This window comes from Octopus sinensis, linkage group LG6, assembly GCF_006345805.1.
Source record: "Octopus sinensis linkage group LG6, ASM634580v1, whole genome shotgun sequence".
In the NCBI taxonomy this organism is placed as follows: Eukaryota; Metazoa; Mollusca; class Cephalopoda; order Octopoda; family Octopodidae; genus Octopus; species Octopus sinensis.
The window spans coordinates 107384691-107402545 of NC_043002.1; the positions used below are offsets into that span (position 1 = coordinate 107384691).

At 39.1% G+C, this 17855-nt stretch overlaps 1 protein-coding gene and 1 non-coding gene across 2 annotated transcripts in view; one reads left to right on the forward strand and one right to left on the reverse strand.

The window, feature by feature from the left end:
- LOC115213499 (delta-like protein D) overlaps nucleotides 1-17855 on the forward strand; it is a 159550-nt gene that overhangs the window by 4438 nt on the left and 137257 nt on the right. The gene's annotated exons all lie outside the window — the stretch shown is intronic.
- Nucleotides 16243-16361, reverse strand: LOC115213618. Its single transcript, XR_003881855.1, has one exon. It is a non-coding gene; the product is annotated as a 5S ribosomal RNA (ribosomal RNA).

A 17855-nucleotide genomic window follows, 5' to 3' on the forward strand; every position in this document is an offset into this window, starting at 1 on the left:
GAAACTCTGAGTACGACTATGGTGAACTTTATATGTACTCTTCTCTTGTACATGCCTATTTCTTTACTACCCACAAGGGGCTAAACACAGAGGGGACAAACAAGGACAGACACACGGATTAAGTCTATTATATCGACCCCAGTACGTAACTGGTACTTAATTTATCGACCCCGAAAGGATGAAAGGCAAAGTTGACCTCGGCGGAATTTGAACTCAGAACGTAACGGCAAACGAAATACGGCTACGCATTTCGCCCGGCATGCTAACGATTCTGCCAGCTCGCCGCCTTTTCTTGTACATACCAGCCTTTCTATGTGTGTGTGTGTGTGTGTGTCAATGAAAGCAGCTGAAGATTCAACAGGGCGTGTCTGGTTACTGGTTCTGTTTGTGGTTGTTCTGGGGAAGTCACTGAGAATGAGTTGAATGTCAGGCCAGACTGGCTTGGTCATTTCACTTCGGCTTGCTATTGGATTATTAAGCCAGTTAGTGTCCTGGTGAGTTGTACTACAAGAGGTCAGCGGTGTTAAGCGCATCCTTTGTAGTCTGTGCCTACAAGGTGGGAGATTCCACAAGGTTGCTTCACATGTTGGAGACATCAGCCAAATTTCCGTCAGATTAACATCCTTGTGACTTAAAATCGGGTGGAGAAGCTCCGAAAATGGGGCAGTCATGGTTGGAACAACTTTGATGTCAACTATGCCGGGCAAAATGTGTAGCCGTATTTCGTCTGCCATTACGTTCTGAGTTCAAATTCCGCCGGGGTCAACTTTGCCTTTCATCCTTTCGGGGTCGATAAATTAAGTACCAGTTACGTACTGGGGTCGATATAATAGACTTAATCCGTGTGTCTGTCCTTGTTTGTCCCCTCTGTGTTTAACCCATTGTGTTGTAAAACAATAACAACAGCAACAACTAGGTAAACATATTGTGTGGTCACCATAGATTACTTCACCCCTGTCTGTTGTATGTGTTTAAGTATTGGGGGCAGTACATGTCCCATTTTTTGTGTCTAGATTGGGAACTGTGTAGACAGTGGGTTACCTGCTTGGTTGGCAATCATAGGATTTCTCTTGTTTGAATGATTTGAGAAACAACAAAATGGTTTCGTATTTTGACGCAAGGCCAGTAATTTCAGGTAGGGGCTAAGTTGATTACATCGACCCGTGTGTCTGACTGGTACTTATTTTATCAACTCCAAAAGTACAAAAGGTAAAGACAGCATTAATAGAATGCTGCCATGACTGAAGGTTAGAGGCTGACCCCATCACCACCACCATCACCACCACCACCCCACCTTACTACCCACTGCAGTCTCGGCCTGCAGGTTCCTCCCTAATCAGGTCTTGATGTCTTCTTTCAGACTTTGACTTTATCTCCAGCAAACCCGTTTTCTGTCCTTCCAGCCCCTGCGTTTGTGGCCACAATGGTTCTGATCCCTGATAACGTAGCCAAAATGTTGCAGTTTTATTTAATGAAATTTATTGTGCTATCATCATTCATCATGGTCGAGACAATGGAATTTACCATGCTACGCCAGACCTCACGGTCCATCATGGCATTGCGGAGGTCCTGTTGCTGGATGCCTGTATCCCTGGAGATTACATCAGGGTATTGTGCTAACTCTCTTATCTCACTTACAATTTTGCTTATGAGAAGCACCAGTATTGAGTACTACACCAGAGACATTGCACCAAGAGATTGCTTTAACAACAGAAGTAAACTTCCAGGATCACCATTAAGAGTCCTGTTTGTTTTCTTATCTTGTTTTCTGTACTAATAACATCTTTGGAAAAATGATTATCTTGAATCATTTAGTTCATCTTTATCCAACTCTCAGCCACCATAAACATCACATATCCGCATCAACGGTTTTTTGATGCTTCTTATACCCTGATTTAAGGAAGAAAAAAGTCCTTTTCTCAACTCGTTTCTCAGTCTGACTTTACACATCCAGCGGAATGTGTTTGTCTCTCTTCTTTCAAACTTCCACACAACCTCCGCATTACTTCCTGTATTTCTTTTCTACTCTAAGCACAAGGCCTGAAACTTTGGGGGAGGCGGGGGTAGTCAATATGATCGCCCCCCCCCCCCAGTATACAACTGGTACTTAATTTATCAACCCTGAAAAGATGAAAGGCAAAGTCGACCTTGGTGGAATTTGAACTCAGAACGTAAAGACAGACAAAATACTGCTAAGCATTTCATCTGATGTTTTTTATTCATTTATTTTTTTTATTTATCTAGTTTCAGCTCACAAGCTGTGGCCATGCTGGGGCACTGCCATGTACTAACATTTCTGCTAGCTCGTTGCCTTTAACTTCCTATATTTCACTGCCATGCAACATTACACTTTGTACACAAATCAATTACCAACATACCTTTGTTATACATAAACATGTATAATGCATAAATAATGTGTAATATATTTAATTAATCTGTACACAAAAGTGATGTACGATATATTTAATAAACATAATCCGTTTAATCCTCTTGTGAAAAGAGAATCCATGGATAAGACCAAGAAACTCGAGCAGCTTCAAATGAACATGGACAACTTGTTTCGTTTCATATTAAAGATTTATCAGAAATCGGTTGCCTCACTTTGTATTGGCTGACGTTTGGTATCCAACAACTTTTTTATGACTAACGTAGATGAATTTTTTACAGGCGTAAAGAAATTTCCACGGTTGACAACTGGGAATAAATAATTAAAGTTTACTGACACTGCATGGTTCTGAATAAATTTGTATACAAAAGTCACATGAGATATGTTTATTGAACATATGTATAGGACTTCTATATGCAATATTTATATGCATGTATATACATAAGTATGTACACATGCAGACACATGCACTTCCATGGACATATGAGTGTGCATGTATATATAGGTAGTTGTGAAAATAGACATACAAGTCTCTTTCTCTATGTAGTGTATGCATGTATGTATTTATGTATGTATGTATACAGTATATAGTATGAGCATCTGTTTTTGTTGTATTTTTCCATGCTGGCATGAGTCATTTTTCTGTTGTGTCTGCCAACAGCATCAACATTTGTTGAGTGGTGTTTCCTTCTTATTAGGGTGTTGAGGCATCCAAAACTCAACCTTCATTTCGACCAGGTGATCAGTAAAGTTTATCATGACTCTAACAACAACAGCAGATGCAAGTGGAGTGTGTCCATGTGTCCACAAATCTCCTTTTTAGTTTTATCCTTAATCTGTGGGATGTGCTGAGCCCTCATAAGCAGTCTGGTGTATGTACCATTAGAGCAATCTTGAAGTTCCTTCACAGTCCATATTCTGACTCCTTAGACAAGATGTTCTCTCCATATTCCCTGAACAAGGCCAATCGCATTGACATTAAAATAGTTGATTGTCATAAATTTGACATGAGAAATTCACAATGTCTTATTTAGAAGCATGGTGTATCTAGGTCTACCTTATCCAATGTGTCCTTCCTTTCTTAAGACAGTAAAGTGTGATATGAGAGATGTTTGACTGTTATTTGCATCAAACAAATAACATAGAGGCTTTGTTGTTGTTGTTGTTTACCACCCGGTCTTTTCCCAAGGTTCAAGCCGACACTCTTTTTTTGTAACAGTAGTATTTGATTAGAGAGATATTAGGCTGCTATTTCTAGTAGGCTGGATTTGTCACTCCCAGAAGGATCAAAAACAAAGTAAACCTCAGAGTGAGATTGAACTTAAGTGTAAAAGGCTACAACATAGTCTGTTTAATGCTCTACATATTCTGCTCTCATATTTGGCCAATTTTAGAGCAGTGGCATGTGTCATTTATGAAAGATTTGGTTGCTCTTTTTAGCAGTTTAAACAAACCTGTAGAGACTTCCTCACCAGATTGGTGAAGATTAGGCTTATCCCTGAATCCAAGTGATGGAATCTCTACACTGCTTGAGTACAGCAGTCAAATCTCTCTTAAATCACTCCTTACTATCACACAAAAAGGTAGGGTACATTGAATAATGTAGTCCTAGACACACAATTCCTGCCATAAAAGATGAGATAGCCACCACATGACCATCCCAATCGAGTTTGAATTGAGGCTAAATAACTACAAATGCACAAGATTTTAGGTCTTTGCTAAGTTCTGATTAGGTAAGAAGTTAGAAATATCAACTGGAACAGTAATGTGGTGGCATTAAACCATTTCCTGGTCTCTTTCTTAATGAAAGACATATTTTAAAATTAATTTTGAAAATAATTGATGTGATAGGAAGCTTACTTCCCAACCACATGGTTCTGGGTTCAGTCCTACTGTGTGGCACCTTGGGTAAGTGTCTTCTTTAGGCTTGGGCCAACCAAAGCTTTGTGAGTGAATTTGGTAGATAGAAATTGAAAGAAGCAGATTGTGTATGTGTGTGTGACTTTGTGTTTGTCTAACCATCACTTGACAACCAGTGTTGGTGTGTTTATGTCCCTATGACAGCAAAAGAGACTGATAGAATAAGTACTAGGCTTAAAAAATAAGTCCTGAGATCGATTTGTTTAACTAAAACCCCTCGAGGCAGTGCTCCAGCATGGCTGCAGTCAAATGGCTGAAACAAGTAGAAGAATAAAAGAATATATTGGTTGTTGTTGTTGTTGTTGTTGTTTCCCATTAGCTGTCATCCAACAGCTCAATGACTGTTCCAGACATGACTGTTCCATCATTCATTTTTTTTTTACACCATTCAGTGTATCCAGAAATACAATTTCCAGTATAACCTTTTGAGGGAGATTTAGCTACTATTTATAGCACGTTGAGTGGCCATATAGAGGGTCTTCTTTCATTGGCTTGTGAAGTTGGTGTTTGAAGCATAAATTAACATTATTGTTCTGACATGAAATTACAAAGGATTGCTTGAGTTTAAACATGAGCAATTTAAAATGACCGGTTTTATATTGTAATGGCAGTTTCGGGAGATCTGTGAATGATATCCTTTGATCAATATTGAACCAGTAGTAAAATTTTGGCTGGCAATCTTTGACATTCTCTGAAAGGATACAGCAAGCAGTGGGTGGTGTCATTTCCATTCATTGTCCTCCTCTTTGTACATCCAAATGTCATATCTAATGGAGGTAGTCTTGCAGACTCTTCGTACCTACTGTTTCTATGTAGGATTGTTGTTGGGCTGATAATTGCTTCTGCTCAGCAGTGACCATTCCATCATATTTTTATGTTGTATGTTGGTGTATTTAGGGTTATGTTATATGTTATCCGTGGAGGCGCAATGGCCCAGTGGTTAGGGCAGCAGACTCGCGGTCATAGGATCACGGTTTCGATTCCCAGACCGGGCGTTGTGAGTGTTTATTGAGCGAAAACACCTAAAAGCTCCACGAGGCTCTGGCAGGGGATGGTGGTGATCCCTGCTGTACTCTTTCACCACAACTTTCTCTCACTCTTACTTCCTGTTTCTGTTGTACCTGCATTTCAAAGGGCCGGCCTTGTCACTCTCTGTGTCACGCTGAATATCCCCGAGAACTACGTTAAGGGTACACGTGTCTGTGGAGTGCTCAGCCACTTACACGTTAATTTCACGAGCAGGCTGTTCCGTTGATTCGGATCAACCGGAACCCTCATCGTCGTAACCGACGGAGTGCTTCCAAAAATGTTATATGTTATCCAGTGTGTCTTCACTGTATTTAAAACAGATTCATTTAAAGGAGATTTGGCTGCTGTTTCTAGCAGATCGATCAACCGTGTAAAGTTAGTGTCCTTGACATGAGTTGTTTGTTTAATGTTGTTGTTATTGGTTTGCTTCATGTCTACCCTGATTAAGCACTGTTACATAATATATTCCAGCTGTGACCATTGAGTTTTTCTGTGTGTGTGTGCATCAGACAGTATGATCCTTGGCAGCAATTCAGGGGCTGCTGTTTCTAGCAAATTAGACTTCCTTGTTGTGCCAGGGGATTTCCAAATGGGTTGTGATGGTGTTCTTTTGGAAATGTTGTCCCCATTTTTGACATATGTGAGTGTTTGTACTTGTTTGAAATATAATGTGTGTGCGTGTGTGTGTGTGTATGTGTGCGTGTGTGCGTGTGTGTGTGTGTATGTGTGCGTGTGTGTATGTGTGCGTGTGTGTATGTGTGCGTGTGTGTATGTGTGCGTGTGTGTGTGTGTATTTACATATATATATTTGGGTGTGTGATTCAATTACATGTGCTTTCATTGCACCTTGTGTGTGGGCATGCTAGATTTATTGCAGTGTTGCTGTGTGTTGTAGGTGTGTCTCTGTGTGTTCTACTTTTTTTATGGAGTGTCACTATAGCGTGCGCGTGTGTGTGTGTTGCTCCAGGTCATCTCAGATCAAGCAGACGTGTGTGTGTGTGTGTGTGTATATGATAGCAGATGTGTGTTGTTATGTGTCTGCTGCATGTGTTTTTGTGCTCCGTGTATGCCGCCGGCAGCCGTTTGCTAGTAATAGTTGTTGGTAATGTCACTGCTGTGTTTGTGTTTTAGTTTGGTGGGGTGGGTGGGTGGGTGGGGCGGGAGTGGGGGGTGAGGGGGGGGGAAGAGACAGGGATAGCAAATCCTGTCTGTATATCTGTGGTTTTATCATGTGATTTTATGGTGTGTGTGTGTGTGTGTGTGTATCCCTGGTAGAGTGTTGAGTGTGTTTAGATATATAGTTGGCAGGTCTATTGTTCTGCAACAGCTATACATGTATATGTATACACACATGCATACTGAATGCAGATATAACGTTGCACAAAAATACACACACATTCACTCACAACACTTACGCATAGATACATATACAACATGTATATACACACAATTTTGCTGTACTATACATTATTCTAACACATTGCTAATGAAGTGTGCATAATTTGTGCATGTGCAATAATGAGGTGGGGCATTGCTTCATTCCAACATACTGACTACTGTGTGTGCGTGTATGTATGTATATATATATATATGTGTGTGTGTGTGTGTGTGTATGTATATATGTGTGTGTGTGTGTATGTATATGTGTGTGTGTGTATGTATATATATATATGTGTGTGTGTGTATGTATATATGTGTGTGTGTGTATGTATATATGTGTGTGTGTGTGTGTATGTATATATGTGTGTGTGTGTATGTATATATGTGTGTGTGTATGTATGTGTGTGTGTGCGTATGTATATATGTGTGTGTGTGAATGTATATATGTGTGTGTGTGTGTGGTATGTATATATGTGTGTGTGTGTATGTATATATATGTGTGTGTGTGTGTATGTATATATATATGTGTGTGTGTGTGTGTATGTATATATATATATGTATGTATATATATATATATATATATATATATATATATATATACATACACATATACAATGTTGTATATCACTTAATACCAGTTCAGTGACCATTATATACGTGTGTGTATATGTATATATGTCTATATATGTATGTGTCTATATTCATACATATATATGCACATCTGTGTGTGTATTTATATACATGTGTATATATAGATATGTACACATGCATATATGCACACATGTGAATATATACACTCACTCACACACACACACACACCACACACACACACACTGATACAATTTAGCAAAAACAAAGTTTCAGCTGGTAATGGGAAAGGAAACGGGCCCCTACAGCTATCCAGGCAGTGTCCTTGTTCAATATGCTGGAAACAAATTGATAACACTTCCATGCAACATATCCAATATGAACTTTGGATTTATCATGGATGTAGTGGAATCAGAGACAGGCTGACTGAGAAGGGAGACTTCATATATGTTAGATACAGAGGAGAAATTAGTAGTAAGATGGCTCCCATTAAATCTCTCTCTATATATAAAGCTGAAGTTGTCTGTGTATGGCAGGTTTGGTAGCCTTCAACTAACACTATCTCCTCCAAGACCCTGCGACACAAGTTGACCAAAATTGAGAGTATGATAGAAGAAGGCTTGCTCTTCCTTCCGTAGAAGAAAAAATTCAAATCGGACCATGTTAACACCAAAAATTATTTACATCAATAAGGTGCTTTTTTTCTATGAAAATCCCTATTTTTTACGATTTTTTGACTGCTGTGTCGCCATTTTTCGGTGTATTTCAACCAGAAAAATGTTCATTTAAAGAGAATAACAAGCTACATAATGCAAAATTTTTTACTTTTCAAAAATTCCAATTCTAAAGGGTCAAAACAAACCCGAGCAACGCCAGGCGATACTGCTAGTATATTTCTATAAATGCTCCAAAGGCTACATAAAAGTTAATAATTTCTGTTGCTTAGCTGACCTGAAGTACCCTAGAAGTGTGTGATGTGAAAGCATAGCAGCTAGATTCAGGACAGTGTGGAGAAAGTTCAGGGAGCTGTTACCCCTGTTGGCAATGAAGGAATTCTCTCTCACACTCTCTTCATGCAAAGGGTCGGCTGTATGATGTTTGTGTATGGAGTGTGATGCAGCTTTGTAGTGAAACATAACTACTGTATATGGAGGATGTGCAAAGACTGGAAAGAAGTGAAACGAGGAAGTTATAGGCTGCTAGAAATATCAACTGCTGCAGCAATGTCGTCGTGACATTGTAACATTTCCTCACCATATATTTCCAGAGAAACACTATGGCTACGCTTTTGTTAATGAGTATTTCATTGATGGAGAAAATGCTTAATAAATACCAAAAGAATTCTCAGGTCTTCAGTTTTATGATTGTGGAACTCATCACACACACACACATATATTCTTTTACTCTTTTACTTGTTTCAGTCATTTGACTGCGGCCATGCTGGAGCACTGCCTTTAGTCGAGCAAATCGACCCCGGGACTTATTCTTTGTAAGCCCAGTACTTATTCTATCAGTCTCTTTTGCCGAACCGCTAAGTAACGGGTTTGTAAACACACCAGTATCGGTTGTCAAGCAATGCTAGGGGGGCAAACACAGACACACAAACACACACACACATACATATGCATATATATATACATATATGACAGGCTTCTTTCAGTTTCCGTCTACCAAATCCACTCACAAGGCATTGGTCAGCCTGGGGCTATAGCAGAAGACACTTGCCCAAGATGCCACGCAGTGGGACTGAACCCGGAACCAAGTGGTTGGTTAGCAAGCTACTTACCACACAGCCACTCCTGCACATATATACATATATATATAACGGGAAAGTTTACGAAAATAAACAAAAGACGAAGGCAGGTGGAGTACAAACAAACAAATGTATTAGTATAGCGCTCAGGAATAGAAATAGAAAAAGTCTTTTACGTTTCGAGCCTATGCTCTTCGACAGAAAGATACGCAGAAAAAAACAAGGAGAGAAAAAAATCCTTTTCCACTCTAGGCACAAGACACTTTATTTGGGGGAAGTGGCCAGTTGATTAGATCGACCCCTTTACGCAACTGGTACTTAATTTATCGACCCCGAAAGGATGAAAGGCAAAGTCGACCTCGGTGGAATTTGAACTCAAAACGTAAAGACAGACAAAATACCACTAAGTATTTCGCCTGGTGTGCTAACGCTTCTGCCAGCTCACTCCCTTTGAAGTGATAAATATTTATTTCTTTATTGCCCACATGGGGCTAAACATAGAGGTGACAGGCAAGGACAAAAGGATTAAGTCAATTACACTGACCCCAGTGCATAACTGGTACTTAATTTATCGACCCTGAAAGGATGAAAAGCAAAGCCAACCTTGGCGGAATTTGAACTCAGAACATAAAGACAGACAAAATACCACTAAGCATTTCGCCCGGCATGCTAACAGTTCTGCCAGCTTGCCACCTTAATATATATATATATATATATACTAGCAGTATCGCCCGGCGTTGCTCGGGTTTGTAAGGGAAATAACTATAAAGCATTTTTAGAGAGTTATAGCCAAAAAATAGCAAAAAAATGGAAAAAAGATTATGGTAAATTTTTTTTGAGAGTTAAAACGGTCGAGTTGCGTCCCCTAGACAGTCTGTGGTTTGTGTTTCTGATTCTCGACCCCATGTCGAATTTATCGATTTTTTTAGAATTGGGGCAACTTTTCAAAATTTTCTCTGCGTTAGTTTTGAATTATGACTTTGGGCTATGTGTGTGTCAAATTTCATCAGAATCGGTTGAAAGCCGTGGTCAGGGTGAGGGTACAACCTAACAGACACACAGAAACACACACAGACAAACTGCCGTTTATATATATATATATATATATATCATCAGCGTTTAACGTCCACTTTCCATGCTGGCATGGGTTGGACAGTTTGACTCAGGACTGGCAAGCCAGGAGGCTGCACCAGACTCCAGTCTGATCTGGCAAGGTTTCTACAGCTGGATGCCCTTCCTAATGCCAACCACTCCGAGAGTGTAGTGGGTGCCAGTCAAGCAGCTCTGGATCAACCATGCTCGAACGGTGCTTTTTGATGTGCCGGTCAGGCTGCACTGGCATTGCCCACGGCTATGATATCACTTGGCTTATATATATTCTTTTTTTTTATTCTTTTTGTTTGTTTCAGTCATTTGACTGTGGCCATGCTGGAGCACCGCCTTTAATCAAGCAAATCGACCCCAGGATTTATTCTTTGTAAGCTTAGTACTTGTTCTGTTGATCTCTTTTTGCTGAACTGCTAACTTACGGGGACATAAACACACCAGCATTGGTTGTCAAGTGATGTTGCGGGGACAAACACAGATGTACAAACATACACACACACACATATAAACAACAGGCTTCTTTCAGTTTCTTATTTCTTTATTGCCCACAAGGGGCTAAACATAGAGGGGACAAACAAGGACAGACAAACGGGTTAAGTCGATTACATCAACCCCAGTGTGTAACTGGTACTTATTTAATCGACCCCGAAAGGATGAAAGGCAAAATAAACCTCGGCAGAATTTGAACTCAGAACGTAATGGCAGATGAAATACCGCTAAGCATTTCGCCCGGCGTGGTAACGTTTCTGCCTGCTCGCCGCTTCTTTCAGTTTCTGTCTACCAAATCCACTCACAAGGCTTTGGTTGGTCCGTAATTTTAGTGGAAGACACTTGCCCAAGGTTCCACGCAGTGGGACTGAACCAGGAACCGTGTGGTTGGTAAGCAAGCTACTTAGCACACAGCCACTCCAATATATAAAAGCACAAGGTGGTGAACGTTAGCACACCAGGCAAAGTGCATAGTAACATTTCATCCATCTTTTCACTCTGAGTTCAAATTCAGCCGAGGTCAGCTTTGCCTTTCATCCTTTTGGGGTTGAAAAAATAAGTACCAGTTGAGCAGAGGGGTTGATGTAAATGACTTAGCCCCACCCACTGAAGTTACTCGCTTTGTGCCAAAATTTTGAACAGTATACAAGAGCAGAAGCACAGGTGTGTGGTTAAGACATTTGCTTCACAACAGCATGATAGCATGGTTTGGGGTTCAGTCTAGCTGCATGGCACCTTGGTTAGGTGTCTTCTACTACAGCCACAAGTCAACCAAAAACTTGTGAATGAATTTAGTTGATGGAAACTGAAAGAAATCTACTAAAACATTATCCTTGTTTACCATCTGCCTTCCATGCTGGCATGGGTGGGATAGTTTGACAAGAGCTGGCCAGGCAGAAGCCTGTATCAGACTTCTGTAACTGATTTGGCAGGATTTTACCGCTGGATGCCCTTCCTAACACTAACCACTCAGCAGATATGTATGTGTGTATATATATATACACAGACATATAGTAAGAAAAGGGAGGAAGAGAATTTTGATTATCGCCTCATGGTGAGTTGTAATGCAAAAAAAATATATATATATAGTAAAAGGAAAATGCATGCAGTTTACATAGTTTTAATATATTTTAAATAAAAGAGTATTGTGGTTGTCGACTGGTTTCACTTTTGCTAATCATAACATTGAAATTATTGTGATTTTGTATTTTTTAAGAAGTTTTTAGTCTATGTTCTTATATGAAAGTTTGAATGAATCAACGAATTATTATTATTATTATTATATATTATATATATATGTGTGTGTGTGTGTGAGTGAATGTGTTAATGCCTCCTTGTGTTTACTTCTTGTGATCGTTGTGAATGAGCATCATTGTCATACAAGCATTGTTGTTTGTTCTTTTATGAAAAAAAACCATATTTGGCCAAGGGGTATTATTTATCTTACTTGGAAATAGGTATGTATTGGCAGCAGGAAGGACATCAGCTGCAGAAAATCTATCTCGGCAAATTCCATCTGACCCATGCTTGCATGAAAAAAATGAATGTTAAAATGATGATGATGAAGATGATGATGATGATGATGGGTGTGTGTGTGTAATGTCATTTTACATGATACCAATATTATTGCTCAATGTATTTGTGTGAATGAAATGTTAGCATGTTATTCATCATCTACCACCCTCATTTTGTCTCGCATATCACTATGTCCATTTATTATTACTTTGTCTCTTTCATCACGATGCCTGTGTAATGAAGTATGGCTTTGTTTCTGATCATATTCAATCTCCACTACTATCACTCTTCTCTATTATTAGCCATTTCGCAATCTCATCTTTTTTTCTCTCTATCACATTCTTGCTCTTTTCACTCTGGTTCTCCATTCTTACTTTCTCTTCTCTCGCACCTGCAACCTGGTTGTCTCTCTGTCATCATTTTCTCTTCTGTTGCCCCTGCCTCCCTTATGTTCCATTGAACAGAGACAACTGATGGCTGGGAGGACTCTATAGTCCAGGACAGAGCCACCACTCTGATGTTGGTGCCAAAATAAAATACCTCCTGTATACTCTGTAAAATTGGATGGTGTGAGGAAGGATATTCAGCCATAGAATCCATGCCACAAAGAAAGATGGCTGTAGGATATGGTCCCCCAATCCATGTAGAGGATGAGAGCAATAATTCTAAATAAGTAGTATGGGGGCATGTGCTGACGTCGAGCCTAGGAAGAGGTGAGCTTTTGTAGCTGACGGGTAGGCTCAAATGCTTGTTTGGAACAGACTGTCTCACATGATTTATTTGCAGGTTGTGATTGGTTAGGTTGCATATTGGCACATGATAGAGTATGATTCAAGTTGCACCAATATGAACCAATCGGAGTGGTAGTCACAACAGGGTCCACAACAGCGCCCAAAGGCTAGTTGTTACCTGCTACATTCATATGTACTTAATATGAGAGAGGAAGCTCACTAGAGTTTGCTACACTGTCTACCAAATTCACTCACAAGGCTTTGGTCAGACTTCGGCTATAGTAGAAGACACTTGACCAAGGTGCCTCGCGGTGGGACTGAACCCAAAACCATGTGGTTGGTAAGCAAGCTTCTTACTACACAGCCGTGCCTGTGCCTTCCCTTGTAATGTTGACTTACAATTTAATTCCAAGATGTTACCCATTATACAAGTGTGGGTGTGTGTTACATAATTCGGATGCATCATAAAAGCTATACAATCCATATTAATGATTTCTTTTAAACTTTTTTTTTCAGTTGACAGTTGTGTTTGAAGATAAATACATAAATAAACAAACAAACTATTGATTGTTTAACTAAATACAAACTGTTTTTTTATTGAACCTATCCACAGTGGTTTGACAGCATCGGTTTCTTCTTTCCTCCCTCCCCCCTTCCCGCCTCCCACCACCCCTGTTTCGATATGAATTTATGAAGAAACATCTTCTTTCCTTAGAAGATATGTGACATCGTAAGATCAACCGAGGAAATATTTGAATTTGTAATATTACATACTTCTTAGCTTCCAACAAAAAGCATTCCAGCTAGAATCACCTCATATCATCATTATCATCATCATCATTATCAGTTTACCATCCACTTTGCCATACTTGCATTTGTCAGACAGAATTTGTTGAGCCAAATTTTTCTATGGTCAGATGCCATTCCTGTCACCAACCTTCACCTGTTTCCAAACAAGGTAATGTTTCAGTTCTATATTTAAGAGATGAGGAATTATTTACATTATTTACATTTGACAGATATTTGTCTTCATCTTGTTTGTTGTTAACACAACATTTCAACTGATATACCTGAAGAAGGCTGGAGGGTACATCAGCCGAAACATTGTGTTAACAACAAACAAGATGAGGACAAATATTCATCAAATGTAAATAATGTAAATAAGGTAATGTTTCTGCATGACCAAACATATTTTTTCAGGTTTACGAAAGGTTTTTTACTGGTATTTAACAGAAAATATGGCCTGATTGTATAGACCTGAGCTAAGGCAGTCCGGCTATGATCATCTCATCACTCCTTCCACTGACATAAGAGTACTTAGGGTTATATTTTCCATTTTAAAGTTACACTTTTTCATAAAAAAGAGAGGTTTGAGGAAGATTTGACAGTTATGTCTTGCAGGTCAAGTAACTTCATAAAGTCTCCTCTGTTGATTTGATATAGGGTACGTGATGGGATAATAAAATGGCTGGGATCAGGCCTTTTTAATTTCTGATTGAGAGAGACAGAGAGAGAGAGAGTGTGTGTGTGTGTGTATGTGTTACTGCTTTCAGAAGCATTTCATGAAATGTGATGGAAGAGAAGGTTTGCTAAGTGATGGTTTCAAAACTTTTAGTGTTCTACTTGTTGTTTCACTCCAGGTCAGTACTGACTGAGCAAGACTATGATCAACAGACATTTCAGCCATAACCATCCTGCCCTTTTTCACTTTTCAGATACAGTCTATCTTGGACTACATTATTCAATATACCCTTTTTTTTAAAAAAAAAATGGTGGTAAGGTGTGATTTCAGGAAAATTTGATTGCTTTTTCTAGCAGTTCAAACAACCACATAGAAACCCCTTTATTTTGCTGTTGTTATATTTGATGTTGCTTAGCCCCAGGTCAGCACTGACTGACCAAAATTATGACCAAAGGCATTCCAACCATGACTATTCCATCATTCTCTTGGACATTGTATATCTTGAATAGTCATGGTTGGAATGCCTTTGATCATAAGTTTGGTCTGTCAGTGCTGACCTGGGGCTCAGTATAATTCTTCTTTTATGAGTAGGGTATAATTTGAGGAAGATTTGGCTACTATTTCTAACAGTTCATATAGAGACCTCCTCATTGGCTCAAAAACTTGTAGTTTTTCCAGTATTATATTGCGAAGTCTTTTGCCAAGTTGAAAGACTGCCAGAGATTCAAAGTATCTTCATCTGACTTGCAGCTCTGTCTCCTGTTTCTACAATTCTATTTATTTTGCTATTATTACATAAAATTCATGAAACAACACACTACCAACAGTAGAGCACCAGGCTAAATGATGTACAGCAGTTGATAGGGTTCCATCTCTCTACATTGTGAGTTCAAATCTCACCAGGGTTAGACTTTTGTATTCCATCCTTAAGTACAAGCCAATTCAGTCACTAGAAATAATAACTAAGCCTTTCTCATATCACCTCCTGTAGTCTCAAACATAGAAGGCCACATTGAATAATGTAGTCTGAGATAAACTGTGTCTGGAGAAAAATAACATGTTCACAGCTTCGATGCCTTTGAACATTGGGTCTACTTGATCAAAGGGAGCTGCCCTGGGGCTGGGGTAAACAGCAATAACAATGGCTGAGAGTCGTTGATGTTGGAGTCAGCAGAGTCACGGATCACCCAGCCACAGATGAAGTGTTGAAGATTCATATCTAGCTCCATGTGCTGTGAAGCAGCTACAGCCAAGATATTTCTCTCTCACTGTCTCAGTCTTTATAGCTCTAAATAAGTTCCATAAGGAGGTACAATTTACTTGTTTCAACAGTGAGAGTTCATTATGTGCTAAGGAATGGTTTCATTGTTTGGTGAACAAAATTTAACCCAGTCCCAGCTCGAAGCCCCCTGTCTGTAGTCTCCTAACAACTTGTGTTTCTATTCAAGTTTTGATTCTGTACATCAATAGCTTGTGGTGCCTTAAATTCACAAAATACTATTTCATGTTAAACTCATTGTCTTTCATACTTGAGAAATAACCAAGAAGACGTGTGTGTGCGCGCGTATATGCATGTGTGTGTGTGTGGATGCAGTTGTCAGATCTATGACGAAAGGCATTTCAGCCATTGCTTCTCTGTTGTTTTAGAATACAACAATCCCTTGACTATCATGGGTGCTATGTTCCAAAACCCCTGCGTAGGTGAAAATCTGCAAAGTCAAAACAGTACTGTATCATCATTGTTTAACGTCTGTTTTCCATGCTAGCATGGGTTGGACGGTTCGACCGGGGTCTGGGAAGCCAGGGGCTGCACCAGGTTCCAGTCTGATCTGGCAGTATTTCTACAGCTTGATGCCCTTCCTAACACCAACAAAATGTGTGATGCTTACAGCACCTAGGTTTCCCAAGCGGTCACCCATCTAAGTACTGACTAGGCTCGATGTTGCTTAACTTTGGTGATCGGACGAGAACCGGTGCTTTCAACGTGATATGGCCGTAAGCAATACTGTATATTTTATTATTATTACTTTTATAATTTGTATATATTTATTTTATTTTAAATGCAAAACAACACCATGGAGGAATTGATGTAAGCTTAAATAATAATCTGGGATAGGTGAACCACGATATGGCTAGGGATTACTGTATGTCTGCCATTCCATTATCCAATCTGTCTTTTACCTTAAGATATTTTGAGGTAGATTTAGCTGCTAATTCTTGTTGGTCAAGCTACCAAACAGAGGTTTTTCCATTGGATTATGTTTTTGTTTATGTTTAGTGTCACACCAGCTCTGATCCAGATGTTCTAGCCATGACCATCCTGTTGAGTTTTTTTTTCTTTTCTTCTTTTAGAACTCTTTTTTTAAGACAAAGTATATGATTTGAGGGAGATTTGCTTGCTATTTTCACCAAGAGACTTCATAGAGGTTTCGTCATTGTACGTTTGAGTGTGTGTGAAAAATTAGATAACCAAAAACAAAAGTATTGTCTGACATGTTTCTATATTTAACGGTGAATTTTGGGTGAAATAGCTTCCCAGTTTGGGAAGAAATTCCTGGACCTCCCCCTTCATCCTTTCATCATGCCATTTATAAACATAATTACACTTTAATAGTAGGCATCATCCATCCGACAATGACTCAAAGATATATGGCAGAAATATAGCCACAACTTGGAGCACAAACCAACAACTACAACATCAACAACAGCACCACAAGTAACAATTTATGTTTTTTTTAAGACCTTTTGTGGTGACATTATCAATTTTCATTCAGTTTGATTCCCAGGAAATGCTAGTTATTTGTCTGTAAAAATAGAGAATAAAAATAAATAGAAATGTTCTAAAGGCTTTTGTATTTAACATTTTGACACTAAATATGCTGCAGAGATATATCTTCGCATTACAATAGAGAGAGAGAGAGAGAGAAAGAAAACCAGGCTTGGCTTCTGCGGCCTCTCTTGCAGCTTCTCTTTTTTTTTCTATTTTTTTGTTTTCTTTTCTAATGGTTTCTTTGGAAAAGCTGAATATTTTCCATTACTATGTTTGTGGTGTGTGTGTGTGTGTGTGTGTGTGTATGAGGAGTAGATAGACAGCCGACAACTGATGAAGGGTCGTTCTTTATGTTACTCGTCCTGTTTTCGTGTTTTCAATTTTCCCTCATTGTTTGTGTATTGAACTCATTTGTTTTCGTATTTCATGTTGTTTACTGTTGGTGACGTCCTGTATCCATATAAACTGGAGCCTGATGCAGCTGCTGACTCTCCAGACCTCAGTCAAACCATCCAACCCATGCCAGCATGGAAAACAGACGTTAAATGATGATGATAAGGATAATATATATATATTATTTATATTATTATATATTATGTATATATATAAAATCATCATTTACCATTTGTCTGCCATACTGGCATGGGTTGAATGGTTCACTGTTTGCTTTAGCAAGGTTCCTATGGCTGGATGCCCTACCTAATCCCATCCAATCATTTTACAGA